This window comes from Mirounga leonina, unplaced genomic scaffold (genome assembly GCF_011800145.1).
Source record: "Mirounga leonina isolate KUSES-001 unplaced genomic scaffold, KU_Mleo_1.0 Mir_151, whole genome shotgun sequence".
In the NCBI taxonomy this organism is placed as follows: domain Eukaryota; kingdom Metazoa; phylum Chordata; class Mammalia; order Carnivora; family Phocidae; genus Mirounga; species Mirounga leonina.
The window spans coordinates 33,510,389-33,524,852 of NW_023270377.1; the positions used below are offsets into that span (position 1 = coordinate 33,510,389).

At 37.8% G+C, this 14,464-nt stretch overlaps 1 long non-coding RNA gene across 1 annotated transcript; it reads right to left on the reverse strand.

Annotated features, from left to right (window-relative positions):
• Window positions 1-2,596: 2,596 nt before the first annotated feature.
• Window positions 2,597-10,658, reverse strand: LOC118012155. The gene is made up of 3 exons (XR_004679617.1): window positions 10,628-10,658; window positions 6,734-6,857; window positions 2,597-3,540 (listed from the first exon to the last, which is right to left on the reverse strand). It is a non-coding gene; the product is annotated as an uncharacterized LOC118012155 (long non-coding RNA).
• Window positions 10,659-14,464: the final 3,806 nt, after the last annotated feature.

Genomic DNA, 14,464 nt, shown 5'->3' on the forward strand with positions numbered 1-14,464 from the left:
ACAAAATACCACAAAAGGAGGAAAGAAGAAATAGAGCTGTGTAGGAGTAACATTTCTACATATCATTGGAACTAGCTAGTATAAATCCCAGCTGCTTCTGATAAGTTAAGATTTATATGGTAAACCCTAGAGAAATTACTAAAACAATAACTCAAAAATATATATTGAAAAATCATTAAAGAAATTATGATGCTGCATTAAAAAATATTCACTTAATGCAAAAGGAGGCAGAAAAAAAATAGAGGGACAGAAAGGACACAAGACATATAGAAAACTAAAAGTAAAATGGCACACACAAATCCAGTTATATCAATAATAATAATAAATGGAAATGGATTAAATAATCCAATCAAAAAGAAAGCTTGTTAGACTGGACTGACTACAGCTATAACTGTATAGGAGACACACTTTAGATTCAAAGATACAAATAGATTGAAAATAAAAATATGGGAAAACCATAGACCAGGAGAAAATATTTCCAATATATATCTCACAATGGACATAAAACTTTAATATATGAACAATTATAATAAAACAAATGACCCATTTTATTTTTTTTAAGATTTTTATTTATTTATTTATTTGACAGAGAGAGAGACAGCGAGAGAAGGAACACAAGCAGGGGGAGCGGGAGAGGGAGAAGCAGGCTTCCCGCTGAGCAGAGAGCCCGATGTGGGGCTCAATCCCAGGACCCTGGGATCACAACCTGAGCCGAAGGCAGACGCTTAATGACTGAGCCACCTGGGCGCCCCACAAATGACCCATTTTAAAAATGTGCCGAAGATTTGAACAGACACTTCACAAAATAGGATACACAATGGCCAATAAATACATGAAATGATATTTGATATCAATAGTTATTAGGGAAATGCAAATTAAAAGCCTACTTTTGGAATGGCTAAAATCAAAAGAACTGACAATATAAAGTATCAGTGAGAATATGGAAAAACTGCAAATTTAATACAGTGCTAGTAGGGGCGACTGAGTAGCTCAGTTGGTTGGGTGTCTGCCTTTGGCTCAGGTCATGATCCCAGAGTTCTGGGATGGAGCCCCGCATCGGGCTCCCAGCTCAGCAGGGAGTCTGCTTCTCCCTCTGCCTCTCTGACCCCAACCCTGGCTTGTGCGCTCTCTCTCTCTCTCGCTCACTCCCTTTATCTCTCTCAAATAAATAAATAAAATCTTTTAAAAAAAATACAGTGCTAACAGAAATGTAAAATGGCACCACCTAGAAAACAGTTTGGCTATTTATTATAAGGTATACTTACCATATGACCCAACAAAAGTACTTTTCAGTACTTATTCAAGATAAATAAAAGCATATATCTGTACAAGGCTTGTATATGAATGTTCATAGCAACTTTATTCATAATAAAACTAAACTGGGAATAACTTAAATATCCATCAATAGGCAAATGGAATACTACTCAGCAGTAAAAAGGAACAAGCAACACATTTATGCAACAACATGGATAATTATGTCTGATATGCATGCTAAAGTATTTAGGGGAAATGTACTGACATCTTTAAAATACATCAAAAAATAAGATGGGTTGATAAATGGACACAAGGATGTATTAAAGCAAGTATAGTAGAATCTAATACAGTCGACCCTTGAACAACACCTATGAACTGTGCAGGTTCACTTTTATGCAGATTTTTTAAAGTACCGTAAATGTATTTTCTTTTCCTTATGATTTTCTTAATAACATTTTCTTTTCTCTAGCTTACTTTATTGAAAGAATACAGCCTATAATACATAAAACATACAAAATCTGTGTTAATCAACTGTTTATGTTATTAATAAGGCTTCTGGTCAGCAGTAGACTATTAGTAGTTAAACTTTTGGGGAGTCAAAAATTATAGATGGGGGCAGCTGGCTGGCTAAGCTGGTGGAGCATGTGACTCTTGATCTCAGGGTTGTGGGTTTGAGCCCACATTGGGTGTAGAGATTACTTAAAAAAAAAAATCTAAAAAAAAGTTATACATGGACTTTTGACTGTATGGGTGATTGGCACCCCTAACCCGCACATTGTGCAAGGGTCAACTGTAGTATAATCTAGTGGTAGGTATGTGGGTGTTTACTGCAAAATTCTTTCAGTTTTGTTCTGTGATTGAACGTTTTTATAACAAAAGGTTTGGGAAGAAAGCATTGTGCTGAGTGAAAGAATCCAGACACACAAAAAGTACAAATATGGTTTATTTTACAGTACACAAAGTACTGTATAGTTTATTTATATGACATTCATTAACACAAAACAAATCTATGGTGACAGAAAGTAAATTGGTGTTTGTGGGCAAGGAAAGTGTTGCTTGTAAAGGGGCATAAGAAAAATTTGGGGGTGATGGAAATATTCTGTATACTGATTAGATGGCAGTTACATGGGAGTATATATTTGTCAAAAGTACTGAACCATACACTTTATTTATTTTTTAAAAGATTTTATTTATTTATTTGTGAGAGAGAGAGAGAGAGATCACGAGCAGGGGGGAAGGGTAGAGGGAGAAGCAGGCTCTCCGCTGAGCAGGGAGCCCCAGGCAGGACTCAATCCCAGGACCCCGAGACCATGATCCGAGCCAAAGGCAGATGCTTAACCGACTGAGCCACCCAGGTGCCCCTGAACCATACACTTTAAATGAGGGCATTTATTTATGCAAATTATACATTGATAAAGTTGATTTTAAAACAAACAGGCTAACAAAAGTGGATTGGAAGCGCTGAGCTTCTAGATAGGTCTAATCCATTCTGAATATCTCAGGGTAGGATCTGGTTGAGCTATTTCCTTGGGGAACCTCCATTGTCAGTGCGTTCAAAGTTTTCCTTTAAATTGTCCAGATTTAGCAGGGATGACTCTTTTAATCTGCCACCTGCAAAGGAAAGGCCTGGCTGCCACAGCTCCCCAAGTAGAGTGGAAGAATATTGATGAGGTCTCCTCATCCGATAAACATACCTCATCTTAGATGGACACATTTGACCTGCCCCCCTTCCCACTTATTAAAACACTTTCTTCCTTTCTTTCCCCCTTTCTTTCCTTTCTTCCTTTGCTTCTAGGAGCCAACTCTCTCCAGATTAACCTCCCATCTCTCTGATCATTCCTGGTCTCTTTACAGATAGATTTCCTTTCCTTTGTTTGCTCCTTAAATATTGGCTCTGTCCTTGACCCTCTTCTTTTTGTCAACCAGGATTTAATTATCTTTTGTTGCAGTGATCACACATCCCTCTACTGTGTTTCTCTAGTTTCCACGTCCACCTGATTTCTCCTATGGTCTGGTCGGAGTTCTGTCATCTGCCTTCATGAAGCACTAAAGGAATATGTTGACACAGAGTGTGATAGAGTGAGACAGTCAAGGTCCGAGGAAAGAGAAATCATCAGAGCCCAAGGCCACCAGCTGGTTCGGTGATGTCCCAGGCCTGGAGGGAGATGCTGACACAGATGGAGGCCAAGCCTAGGTACAGATGTGGCATTTCCATGTCATGCTCTGCTGTTCCTTACTTTCAATGACCTGCTTCCATGCTGTTGCCCCACAGCGAGGAGCCCTTTCCTAACACAAAGTAAATGTTCAGACACTCCGGTTTTCCTTTCTTTATGAATGAACATTTTATAATAAAATGTTAGGAAAGAAAACATTATGCTAAGTGCAAGAAGTCAGACATGGAAGAGTACATAGTGCTTCAGGGCCTAACACTGAAGTTAAAAATAGGGCTAAGCCCCATGGCTCAGGGCAGACTCCAGTGGAGAAACTGTCATGCACATATACCCTCCTGGGCCCTGCAAAGGTACTTTGACAAGGGGAGCTACCATTTGAAAATCGGCATGCAGTGGGTGATAGCTATGATTTTATCATGGGCACATTAATATGCTCTTTATACACATCAATTCATGTAATTCTATGTCAGAACCATTGTCCTCATTTCACTAATCGAAATAACAGGCTTAGAGAGGTGAAATAAGTAAGTAATCAGAGTTCAAATAATTGGCAGAGCTTCTGTTCAAAAGCAGGGAGTCTAACTCTAGAGCCCAGGCTATCAGGCTTGTTGACTGTTGTTAACTAGAAGTAGCTATGTTGAGAATAGAATGCCCTCTACTCCCACTTCATATGGAGATAGTGCTACCACTGATCTACTGTCTCCATGGTTTTGCTCTTTCTAGAATGTCACATAGGTGGGATCATACAATATGTGTCCTTTTCAGATTGGCTTCCTTCACTTAGTAATATGCATTTAAGTTTTCTGTGTGTCTTTTCATGGCTTGATAACTCATTTCTTTTTAGCATGGAAAAATATCCCATTGTCCGGATGTACCACAGTTTATTTATCCATTCTTCTACTGAAAAGCATGTTGTTGCTTCCATGTTTTGGCAATTACAAAGAAAGCTGTTATAGACATCTATGTGCAGGTTTTTGTGTGGACATAAAATTGCAACTCCTTTGGTCTGGTTGGAGTTGCAATTTTATGTTGTAAATACCAAGAAGCAGGATTTCTGGTTTGTATGGCAAGAATATGTTTAGTTTTATAAGAAACCACCGAACTGTCTTCCAAAGTGTTGGTATCTTGCATTCCCACCAGCAACATATGTAAGTTTCTGTTGCTCCACATCCTTGCCAACATTTGGTGTTGTCAGTGTTCCAGATTTTGGCCATTCTAATAAAAGCATAGTGGTATCTCATTCTGTTTTAATTTGCATTTCCCTAATGACATATGTTGTAGAGCATCTTTTCGTATACTTATTTACCATCTGTATGCCATCTTTGGTAAGATGTCCACGAATGTCTTTGGCCCACTTTTAAATAAGATTCTTTTCTTGTTGAGTTTAAGATTTCTTTTTTTATATTTTGAATAAAAGTCCTTTATCAGATGTGTCTTTTTTGCAAATATTTTCTCTCAATCTGTGATTTCTCTTCTCATTCTCTTGATATTGTCTTTCTTTCTTTTTTTCTTTTTTTCTTTTTTAAGATTTTATTTATTTGTTTCACAGAGAGAGAGAGTGAGGGCAGGAACACAAGCAGGGAGAGTTGGAGAGGGGGAAACAGGCTTCCCGCTGAGCAGGGAGCCCGATGTGGGGCTCGATCCCAGGACCCTGGGATCATGACCTGAGCCGAAGGCAGATGCTTAACGACTGAGCCACCCAGGCGCCCATTGATATTGTCTTTCACAGGAAGAAATTTTTAATTTTAATGAAGTTTGTCTTATCATTTATTTATTTCATAAATTGTGCCTTTGGTCTTGTATCTAAAAAGTGATTGCCAAACCCAGGGTCACTTAAGTTTTCTCTGATGTTATCTTCTAGGAATTTCATAGTTTTGCATTTTACATTTAAGTCCATGATCCATCTTGAGTTAATTTTTGTGAACAGTGTAAGATCTGTGTCTAGATTCAATTTTTTGCATGTGTATGATCCAGTTATCTCAGCATCATTTGTTGAAAAGACTATCTTTGCTCCATTGCATTATCTTTGCTCTTTTGTCAACAGTCAATTAACTGTCTTTATGGGGGTTTGTTTCTGGGCTCTCTGTTCTGTTCCAATGATCTATTGCCAATGCCACACTGTATTGATTACTGTGGTTTTATAGTAAGTCTTGAAGTCAGATAACATCAATCCCCCAACTTTGTTCTTCTTCAATATTATGTTGGCTATTCTGGGTCTTTTGCCTCCCCATACGAACTTTAGAATCAGCTTGTCAATATCCATATAGTAATTTGCTGGGATTTTGTTTGAAATTGCACAGACTCTATGGATCAAGTTAGGATTGGTTTAGTTTTGGGGAGGACATAATTATTGGGGAGCAGGGGAAGTATTATTTTGGAGATAAAGGAATAATAAATAAGTTAGTAAAAATCAGCTATAGACAAGGGAGGGATTTTAGCATAGGCTGTATATTAGATAATATTGCATATTTACATTAAATTTCTTGGGTGTGATAGTGGTATTGTGATCATGTAGGAAAATGTTCTTGTTCATAGTAGGTAAGTACGGAAATATTTAGGGATAAAGTATCATCATGCCTGCAAATTAGTTTCAAATGGTTCAGCAAAGTGTGTGTGTGTGTGTGTGTGCGTGCACATGTGTGCCTGCATGTTTATAAAGAGACATGTAACAAACATGGCTGATTGTTACCAACTGGTGACTCTAGATGAAGGGTATATGTGTATTCTTTAAACTTTTCTGATTTTCAAACTTGAAATGTTTGAAAATTTAAAGTTGAAAAATGTTTATGTGTGATTCTGATATTCTACCAATTGTATTTGAAATGCAATGCAAGATATTTCATACACATCATTTTGTTTTAAAATGTATTGAGTTTGGGGGAGGATATAAATATAAACATCCCCTGTACAAATATTAGTTAAAAAACACTGTATCAAGGAAAAAGTATGTTCTCTGAAGTTTGGTTATTAAAAAGCAAGCTACAAAAGAAAATAAATGAATAAAAATAAAAAACAAGATACATTCTACAGGGAGACAGGAATCAAGGAAGTGCTTTGCAGGATGTGACTGTATATATCTGGCTTCTTTCTTGTTTATTTTTACCCTTCATGACTAACTACCCTTCATGACTAAACAACCTCATGAACCAGGGACCATGACTCTTTTGCTTCTCTTTGTATACCCAGCACTTAGCACAGTTCTTGGCATATAGTGGGTCCCTGTATAAGCTAGGTAACACTCACTACTTTAACAAAGTGACCCCAAAATAGTAGTGGTTTAGTACAATAGAAATTTACTTAGTCATTACCTTGCTAAACAATGCAGGTATTTCTGGCAGACAGCTTCCTGCCATGCAGTGATTTCAGAGACTGAGACTCCTTCATATTTTGGCTTCATCATTTCCAGGGGATTTGTTATCTTCAGCAGTCAGTCTGCAGAAGGGGAAAGAGTGTGAAGAAGGCATATCTGCTTCTTAAAATCCTTGTCCTAGAAATCATACATCTCATTTTCACTCATGTTCCATTGGTGAATACTAAACATATGGCCATACTGAGAAGCAAGATGTGTATGTGTATGGGTGGAGGGTAGGGGGTGTATGGAAAACCACAGCGCCTGAGCTCGCAGTCCCTCCCCAAGCACAATTCTATCATATGGAAAGAGAGTGGATTTTAAGTAGACTGCTAACCATTTCTCCCATAGTGTTTAAATGTTTGTTGAGTGAGTGAAAAAATGCTTCTGGGACTGTCTTATTCTTTGCAAATGTAATACCATCTAAATCTCAGAATGTGGAGAAGCTCAGATGCAGTTCATGCAACCACTGGTGGTTCTGTTGATTTTGTAGTTCTTCTCTGGCAAGATGTAGTAAGAAGGCCTAGAGTACCCTCCTGTCTAAAACAACTTAAAAACCAGATCAACAAAATGTATGAAACAACAGTTTGCAGACATTGGATGTCAAATAGTGTAGGACAGTGATCCTTGAGAGAGGTGAGCCCTATGATTTTCCTAGCTTGCTGCCTGGAAGGTTTCCAGGTTGTGGCACAGGGAGAGAGAACTCAGGCAAAGCCTAGTCATCTCCTTTAACTGTGGAGACACAGTCTTGGGAGGCTAAAGTGCCTAGAGTTTGCAGAGCATAGTACCAGAGATGAGAGCAATGCACAGAGAGACAGCTCTAAGGATCTTCAGAGAGTTCCCCTGAAGTTTTCAGCTAACTACTAATCAGTGCACATGAGGGGAGAAACCATCCAAGTGTGTGGGAGAACTACCTAAAAGAAGCAGAGGAAACAATTCTCAAAGCTCATCCAGAGACAAGAATGAATCAAGTTTGCACCAGACAGTAGAAAATCTTATAATTCATGGGTCACTGAGCAGTGGAGGAACATTAGCCCTACACTCAAAGCTACTCTAGACTCATATATATAAGTTAAGAGCAAGCCTCAAAAAGATTGAACTGTTTATAAATACTTTAACTGCATCTCAGGACAAAGCTCAAAAATATTTATAGATACAAAAATATCTAGCACCTGACAAGGTAAAGTTCACAAAGCCTGACATTTAATTTAAAAATTACAAAAATATAAAGAACCAGGAAAAGGCAACCCATAATGAGGATAGCAATCAATCAACAGAATCAGCTCCAGAAATGCCACAGATAGTAGAATTAGTAGACAAGTATATTAAGAAGAAACTATAACCATACTTCACATGTTCAAAAAGACAGAGGAAAGATTGAGCATATTAAGTCAAAACATTAAAGATATTAAAAGATCCACAATAAATTCTAGAGTAAAACTACAATGTCTGGGATGAAAAATATACTATATGAGGGTAGCAGTAGATTAGATACTGAAGAAGAAAAGATCGGTGAATTTGAAGACATAGCGATAGAAACTATGCAAAATGAAACACAGAGAGGAAAAACACTGAAAGAAAAAAATAAACAATATCAGGAAATCTGTTATATAATTTTAATCAGCCCAATATATATGTCATTAGAGGCCCTCAAGAAATATATGAGGGACCAAAGAAAATACTTGAAGAAATAATGGCTGAAAACTCCAAACTAGATAAAAGTTACAAATCTATAGATCAAAGACGCTCAATGAACCAAAGAACCCCAAGTACAAGAACCACGATAAAAGTACACAAAATAACATGTTAAATTGCTTAGAATCAGTGATATGCCCCTGGATATGACTGACCTGTCATTCTGTCCCATAACTTTCCCTTTGGACAGGAACTGAGCTAAAGATACAATATTTCTAGAATATTGCCAGAATATGAAGTCTAGTATCTGCTCCATTCCAGAATTTTTAAATGAATCAGAACAGCCCTAAAATGTGGATTCAGCCCCAGGCAATACCAGCTGTCACTAGTGTTCATCCAGACAGCTGTCATTTACTGCCCAGAATTGTTGCATTTATTTTCTTTGCCTGCCTGGCTTGGTGGTTCCCTTGAGTTTTAATCTATCCTCACATCCTTTTTACCTGCACAGTTCATTTGGACAGGATTTTTTGGCTTTAGCTTTCAGTACTCTTTCCAGACCTGATTGGGTAAATGCCCTCTACCCCAGACCTCAGGACCAGATAGGTCAAACACCATCCTACCAGTTTTCCTGTGAAAATTTTCCAGGAAATTTGAAAGAGTAGATCTTAAAACTTCTCATCACCAGAAAAAAAAAATTAGCTATGTGAGGTGATGAATGATAAAACTAAACTGATTCTGGTGATCATTTTGCAATATATGCATATTTTAAATCATTACTTCATATACCTAAAAAAATACCATGTTGTATATCAATTATATCTCAATTAAAAAATTTTCCAAAAATAACTTAAACTTTCTGACTATGTGACCAAACTCTAGGTAATGTTGGGATCTACCTGGGTGCTATGAAAGTTTTATCAAGTTGAGAATTTCATGGAACTAGAAGATATTATGCTAAGTGAAATAAGTCAATCAGAGAAAGACAATTATCATATGATCTCACTGATATGAGGAATTTGAGAAACAAGACAGAGGATCATAGGGTAAGGGAGGGAAAAATGAAACAAGACAAAACCCGAGAGGGAGACAAACCATAAGAGACTCTTAATCTCAGGAAACAAACTGAAGGTTGCTGGAGGGGAGGGGGGTGGGAGGGATGGTGTGGCTGGGTGATGGACATTGGGGAGGGTATGTACTATGGTGAGCACTGTGAATTATGTAAGACTGATGAATCTCAGACCTGTACCCCTGAAACAAATAATACATTATATGTTAATTAAAAAAAAAGAAACCCCCCAAAAAAAGAAAATTGAGAATTTCTTTTTTTTTTTTTTTTTTTTTTTAAGATTTTATTTATTTATTTGAGAGAGAGAGAGCACATGAGAGGGGGGAGGGGCAGAGAGAGAAGCAGACTCCCTGCTGAGCAGGGAGCCCGATGCGGGACTCGATCCAGGGACTCCAGGATCATGACCTGAGCCGAAGGCAGTCGCTTAACCAACTGAGCCACCCAGGCGCCCGAGAATTTCAATCATATAAATATGGAGACTGAATTGAAATATGCCTTCACATCAATTATGCTTTAAGAGAAATAGCCATCTTCTTACCACCTCAATCAAAATTGAGTGATAACTACTAATGCTATTGACACAAATACTAACTCTATAACAAGATACTTTTATATAAATAAAGTTGAATAAAGTATTTTTGGACATCTGTATTACTGCAAAAAATTAATTTTGGAGGAATTATTTGCTTCTATAGCTATCATTAAAAAACTAACCTACATACACGGATATCTGATCATATTGCTCTTTGTTAAAAAACACTTGGACATACTTCTGCTGTACAAACAATGTTCAAGTATTATTGTAGAGTCATATGTGGCTTATGTGTACAATCTTAAAATAAACCAGAATGGGTGGTGCAGCTTTGTAGTCCCAAAGGAGGCTAAGACAAAAAAAGATTTGGAACACAACTTTATTCTTAATTTTGGTAGACGTTTGGTTCCAGTAAGTAAGACAAGGAGTGAAAAGGAATGTGGGAATTCAAGAATACAGCCTGGGGCTTCAACAAGTTGCTAGATGGTGAGCTTTGGAATTCTTACCGCACCGCAGCTAAACCTATGTGATTTGTGTGTTAGTGAATGGAGGTAATTGTGTATAAGAAGTTTAAATGAGAATTTATACTCTTCATTTAAAAAGCAAATATGATAGGGCACCTGGGTGGCTCAGTTGGTTAAGCATCTGCCTTCAGCTCAGCTCGTGATCCCGGGGTCCTGGGATCGAGTCCCACGTCGGGCTCCCTGCTCAGCGGGGAGCCTGCTTCTCCCTCTGCCTTGCCTGCCGTTCACCCTGCTTGTGCTCACGCTCTCTCTCTGTTAAATAAATAAAATCTTTTTTTAAAAAAAAGCAGAATTGATGCATAGACATTTTTTAAAGAAGACATACTGATGGCCAACAGGTACATGAAAAGATGCCAAACATCACTAATCATCAAGGAAATGCAAATCAAAACCACAATAAGAAATCACCTCTATCTGTTAGAATGGCTATTATCAAAAAGACCAAAGGTAACAAGTGTTGGTGAGGATGTGAAAGAAAGGGAGCCCTTGTACGCTGTTGGTGGGAATATAAATTGGTGCAGCCACTATGGAAAACAGTATGGAGGTTTCTCAAAAAACTACAAGTAGAATTACCATATGATCCAGCAATTCCCCTTCTGGGTATTTATCTGAAGAACATGAAAACACAACTTGAAAAGATATCTGCACCCCCGTGTTCATTGCAGCCTTATTTATAATAGCCAAGATGTACAAACAACCCGTGTCCATCAGTGGATGAATGGATAAAGAAGATGTGGTATGTATGTATGTATGTGTGTGTATACATATTTAAATATTTAAATAATTCAGTAAATATTTAAGTGAATGAATAGAATTTAAAGAAAAGAAACTGAGACATCTGCTTCTTTTCTTGTTAAAATTCCATGGATCTCCTTGACTTGGATCTTCGAAGAAGGTTGGACAAGAATGCCACATTATTTGCACTCAGGAGTTCTGTTTCTTGTAATTCTGACAAAAGAAAGCACATGACCAATGTGTTAAAGGAGAAATGTTTATTGCATGCAATGGCCAGAGAATAATTGGTTGCATGCAGCAGAAATTGGTCTTGACCTCTGATGGTTAGTATTTGTATCACCAACTCAACAAATAAGAAAAGATTATATAGCATGTGTCAAAAAGCTTAGCCCTAGCTCAGTTCTAATGTCCTTGCCATGGGTTTGGGGAAGGGCTTTCCAATCCCAGAACACATCACCATTCCAGGTTTTTTGTGGGGTTTTTTTTTTGTTTTGTTTTGTTTTTTTTAAAGATTTTATTTATTTATTTGACAGAGAGAGGCACAACGAGAGAGGGAACACAAGCAGGGGGAATGGGAGAAGCAGGTTTCCCATGGAGCAGGGAGCCCGATGTGGGGCTCGATGTGGGGCTCGATGTGGGGCTCGATGTGGGGCTCGATCCCAGGACCCTGGGATCATGACCTGAGCCAAAGGCAGACGCTTAACGACTGAACCACCCAGGTGCCCCTCACCATGACAGGTTTTTTGTAAATAATGTCAGTTTTCTGATAGGCAGCTGGAATCCTGGAAGCCTCCTAGACATTGGAAAATATGTGAATCTCCCCATTCTTCATTCCTTAAACCTTTATAGATTCATAAATGAGGTGTTAATACGCAACAAATCATCCCTATCACGTCACTTGTATTTTTAGATCTCTAATGAATTCATTCATTCAACAGATACTTCCTAAACACCTAACACACAGGTATAGTCCCTGTCTTCAAGGAGGCCATGGTTTAATGAGGGAGTCAGGCAAGTAAATGAATAATTATGATGCATTATAAGTGCTGTAATAGAAGTATGTCTAGGGTATAGGCTATAAAAGATTTCTTTCATTGTCTTATAAATGTAGAAATTGATAGACTTATAATTGTTGCTGATAAACCCAGATCAAATATAAGGAAGTGTTTACAGGTCATGAATTAAGGAATTAATACCTTGAGTTTAATCCCTGTATTGTTAAATATATGAATTGTTGGGTTTGGCCAGCAAACCCCGAGGCAGTGAATGAAAAGATTACTCCAGACGTCTAAGTAGGAGAAAGGAGAAGGCAAGGGGGGACCAGACACTCTCCTGGTGAAAGGTCCTGAGCCAAACTTTGCCTCCACTTTTATTGTGAATGTTACCAATACCATAAGGGAATGAGAAAAACAAAACGGAGGGGCACCTGGGTGGCTCAGTATTTAAGCGTCTGCCTTGGGCTCAGGTCACGATCTCAGGGTCCTGGGATTGAGCCCCGCATCAGGCTCCCTGTTCAGTGGGAAGCCTGCTTCTTCTTCTCCCACTCCCCATGCTGTGTTCCCCCTCTCACTGTGTCTCTATCAAATAGGTAAATAAAATCTTTAAATAATAATAATAATAATAAAAAGCAAAAAGGAGTGAGAAGCCTTAAAAATCAGGGCAATGGCATAGGGAGTATTGTGTGATTAGAACGAGTTGTGCTCATGACGCACGTGCAGACAGGAAGTACATGGAGTACATGACCGCCAAAGATAAATGTTTCTCCGAAGTCAAGCATTTACTCCCTGGATGAGTACATTGAGCCGCTATGAGGATCTGGCTGTTTTCAGCCCAGAAACTACAAAGGAGACCCAGTTTTCTGGACGCTCCTTCTTTGCTTTTCAATTAGTCTCATCCAGGGAGGCATGCATTTATTAAATCTTACTTAGCCAGGCATTATGAATGCCCATAAACTGCGACCTGTTTCCTTGTTAGAATTTAATCAGCATCTACAGATATAGTTCTAGTTTTAATTTTGTTTCACTAGAAAGTCCGGTCTCCACATACGATCTAATTTTAAGACTTTATATCTGTGTTAAACCCTCACAGGTTTATATTACTATGACGTGGGATTCCCAGGTCTAGGTGCTACCACTGTCGGTGAACTTCATTCTTCCTCAGTAAAGTGATCCCATCTGTGCTACCACAGGCATTCTTTATTTTTAGGACCCTTATAGCTACTGTGAACCACAAAGTTGGCTTTCAGTACTATGTCTCTGAACAGTTAGTATTTCCCACAGAAATTTGGTAGCAATAAATGAAATAAAATATACCATATATATAGCACAAGAAGAGTTACAGTCACACAACATTCACTTAACTGTGTAATTCATTTAAATGTTTCATGCAGGGGCTCCTGGCTGGCTCAGTTGGTGGAGCCTAGGACTTGATCTCGGGGTTGTGAGTTCCAGCCCCATGTTGGGTGTAGAGATTACTTAAAACTTAAAAAAATACATGTATGATGCAAACATTTTTTTCCAATCTCCTTGCTCTTTTGCCGTAAGGTAAAAATGTCTGATTAATGTATTTAAATAACTAAATTTATAAAGTTGTTGGGTTAATTACCAGATCAGCAGGAAAATGTAGGTTTAATGCCTTTATTATTTCCAAATTCAGTTTGGGAATTGAGTAATTAAAATTAGAGTAGGTGGAACATTTGTAGGGGGTATAAATGCTTTTTTTATAATGAGATTTAATTAATTTTCAAATACTGTAATTGGTAAAAATCTAAAAGCAAAATATTTCTTTTTAGACATAATTTGCTTTGAAGAGCACTGTTTGGAATATTACTAAAAATTATTCTTGGGGTGCCTGATTGGCTTAGTAGAGTCTGAACTCTTGATCTTGGGGTTATGATATTAGAGCCCCATGTTAGGGGTAGAGTTTACTAAAAGAGTTTACTTTCAGCTTTAAAACACAGAATGAAAATGTATGACTTTTCCAAATGACAGAAAACCTGATTTACATTATATTTTAAGTGTACGTAGTCTTCTTATTTTGTAATAGATTCCCAGAAACATAAGTCTTTTGCAATGACCAAAATTCTTTTCAGTTAGTTTTGTAATTTGGGGCCACATTTTAAGAGTTACTTCATTTTCTTTTCTTTTCTTTCTTTCTTTCTTTCTTTCTTTCTTTCTTTCTTTCTTTCTTTCTTTCTTT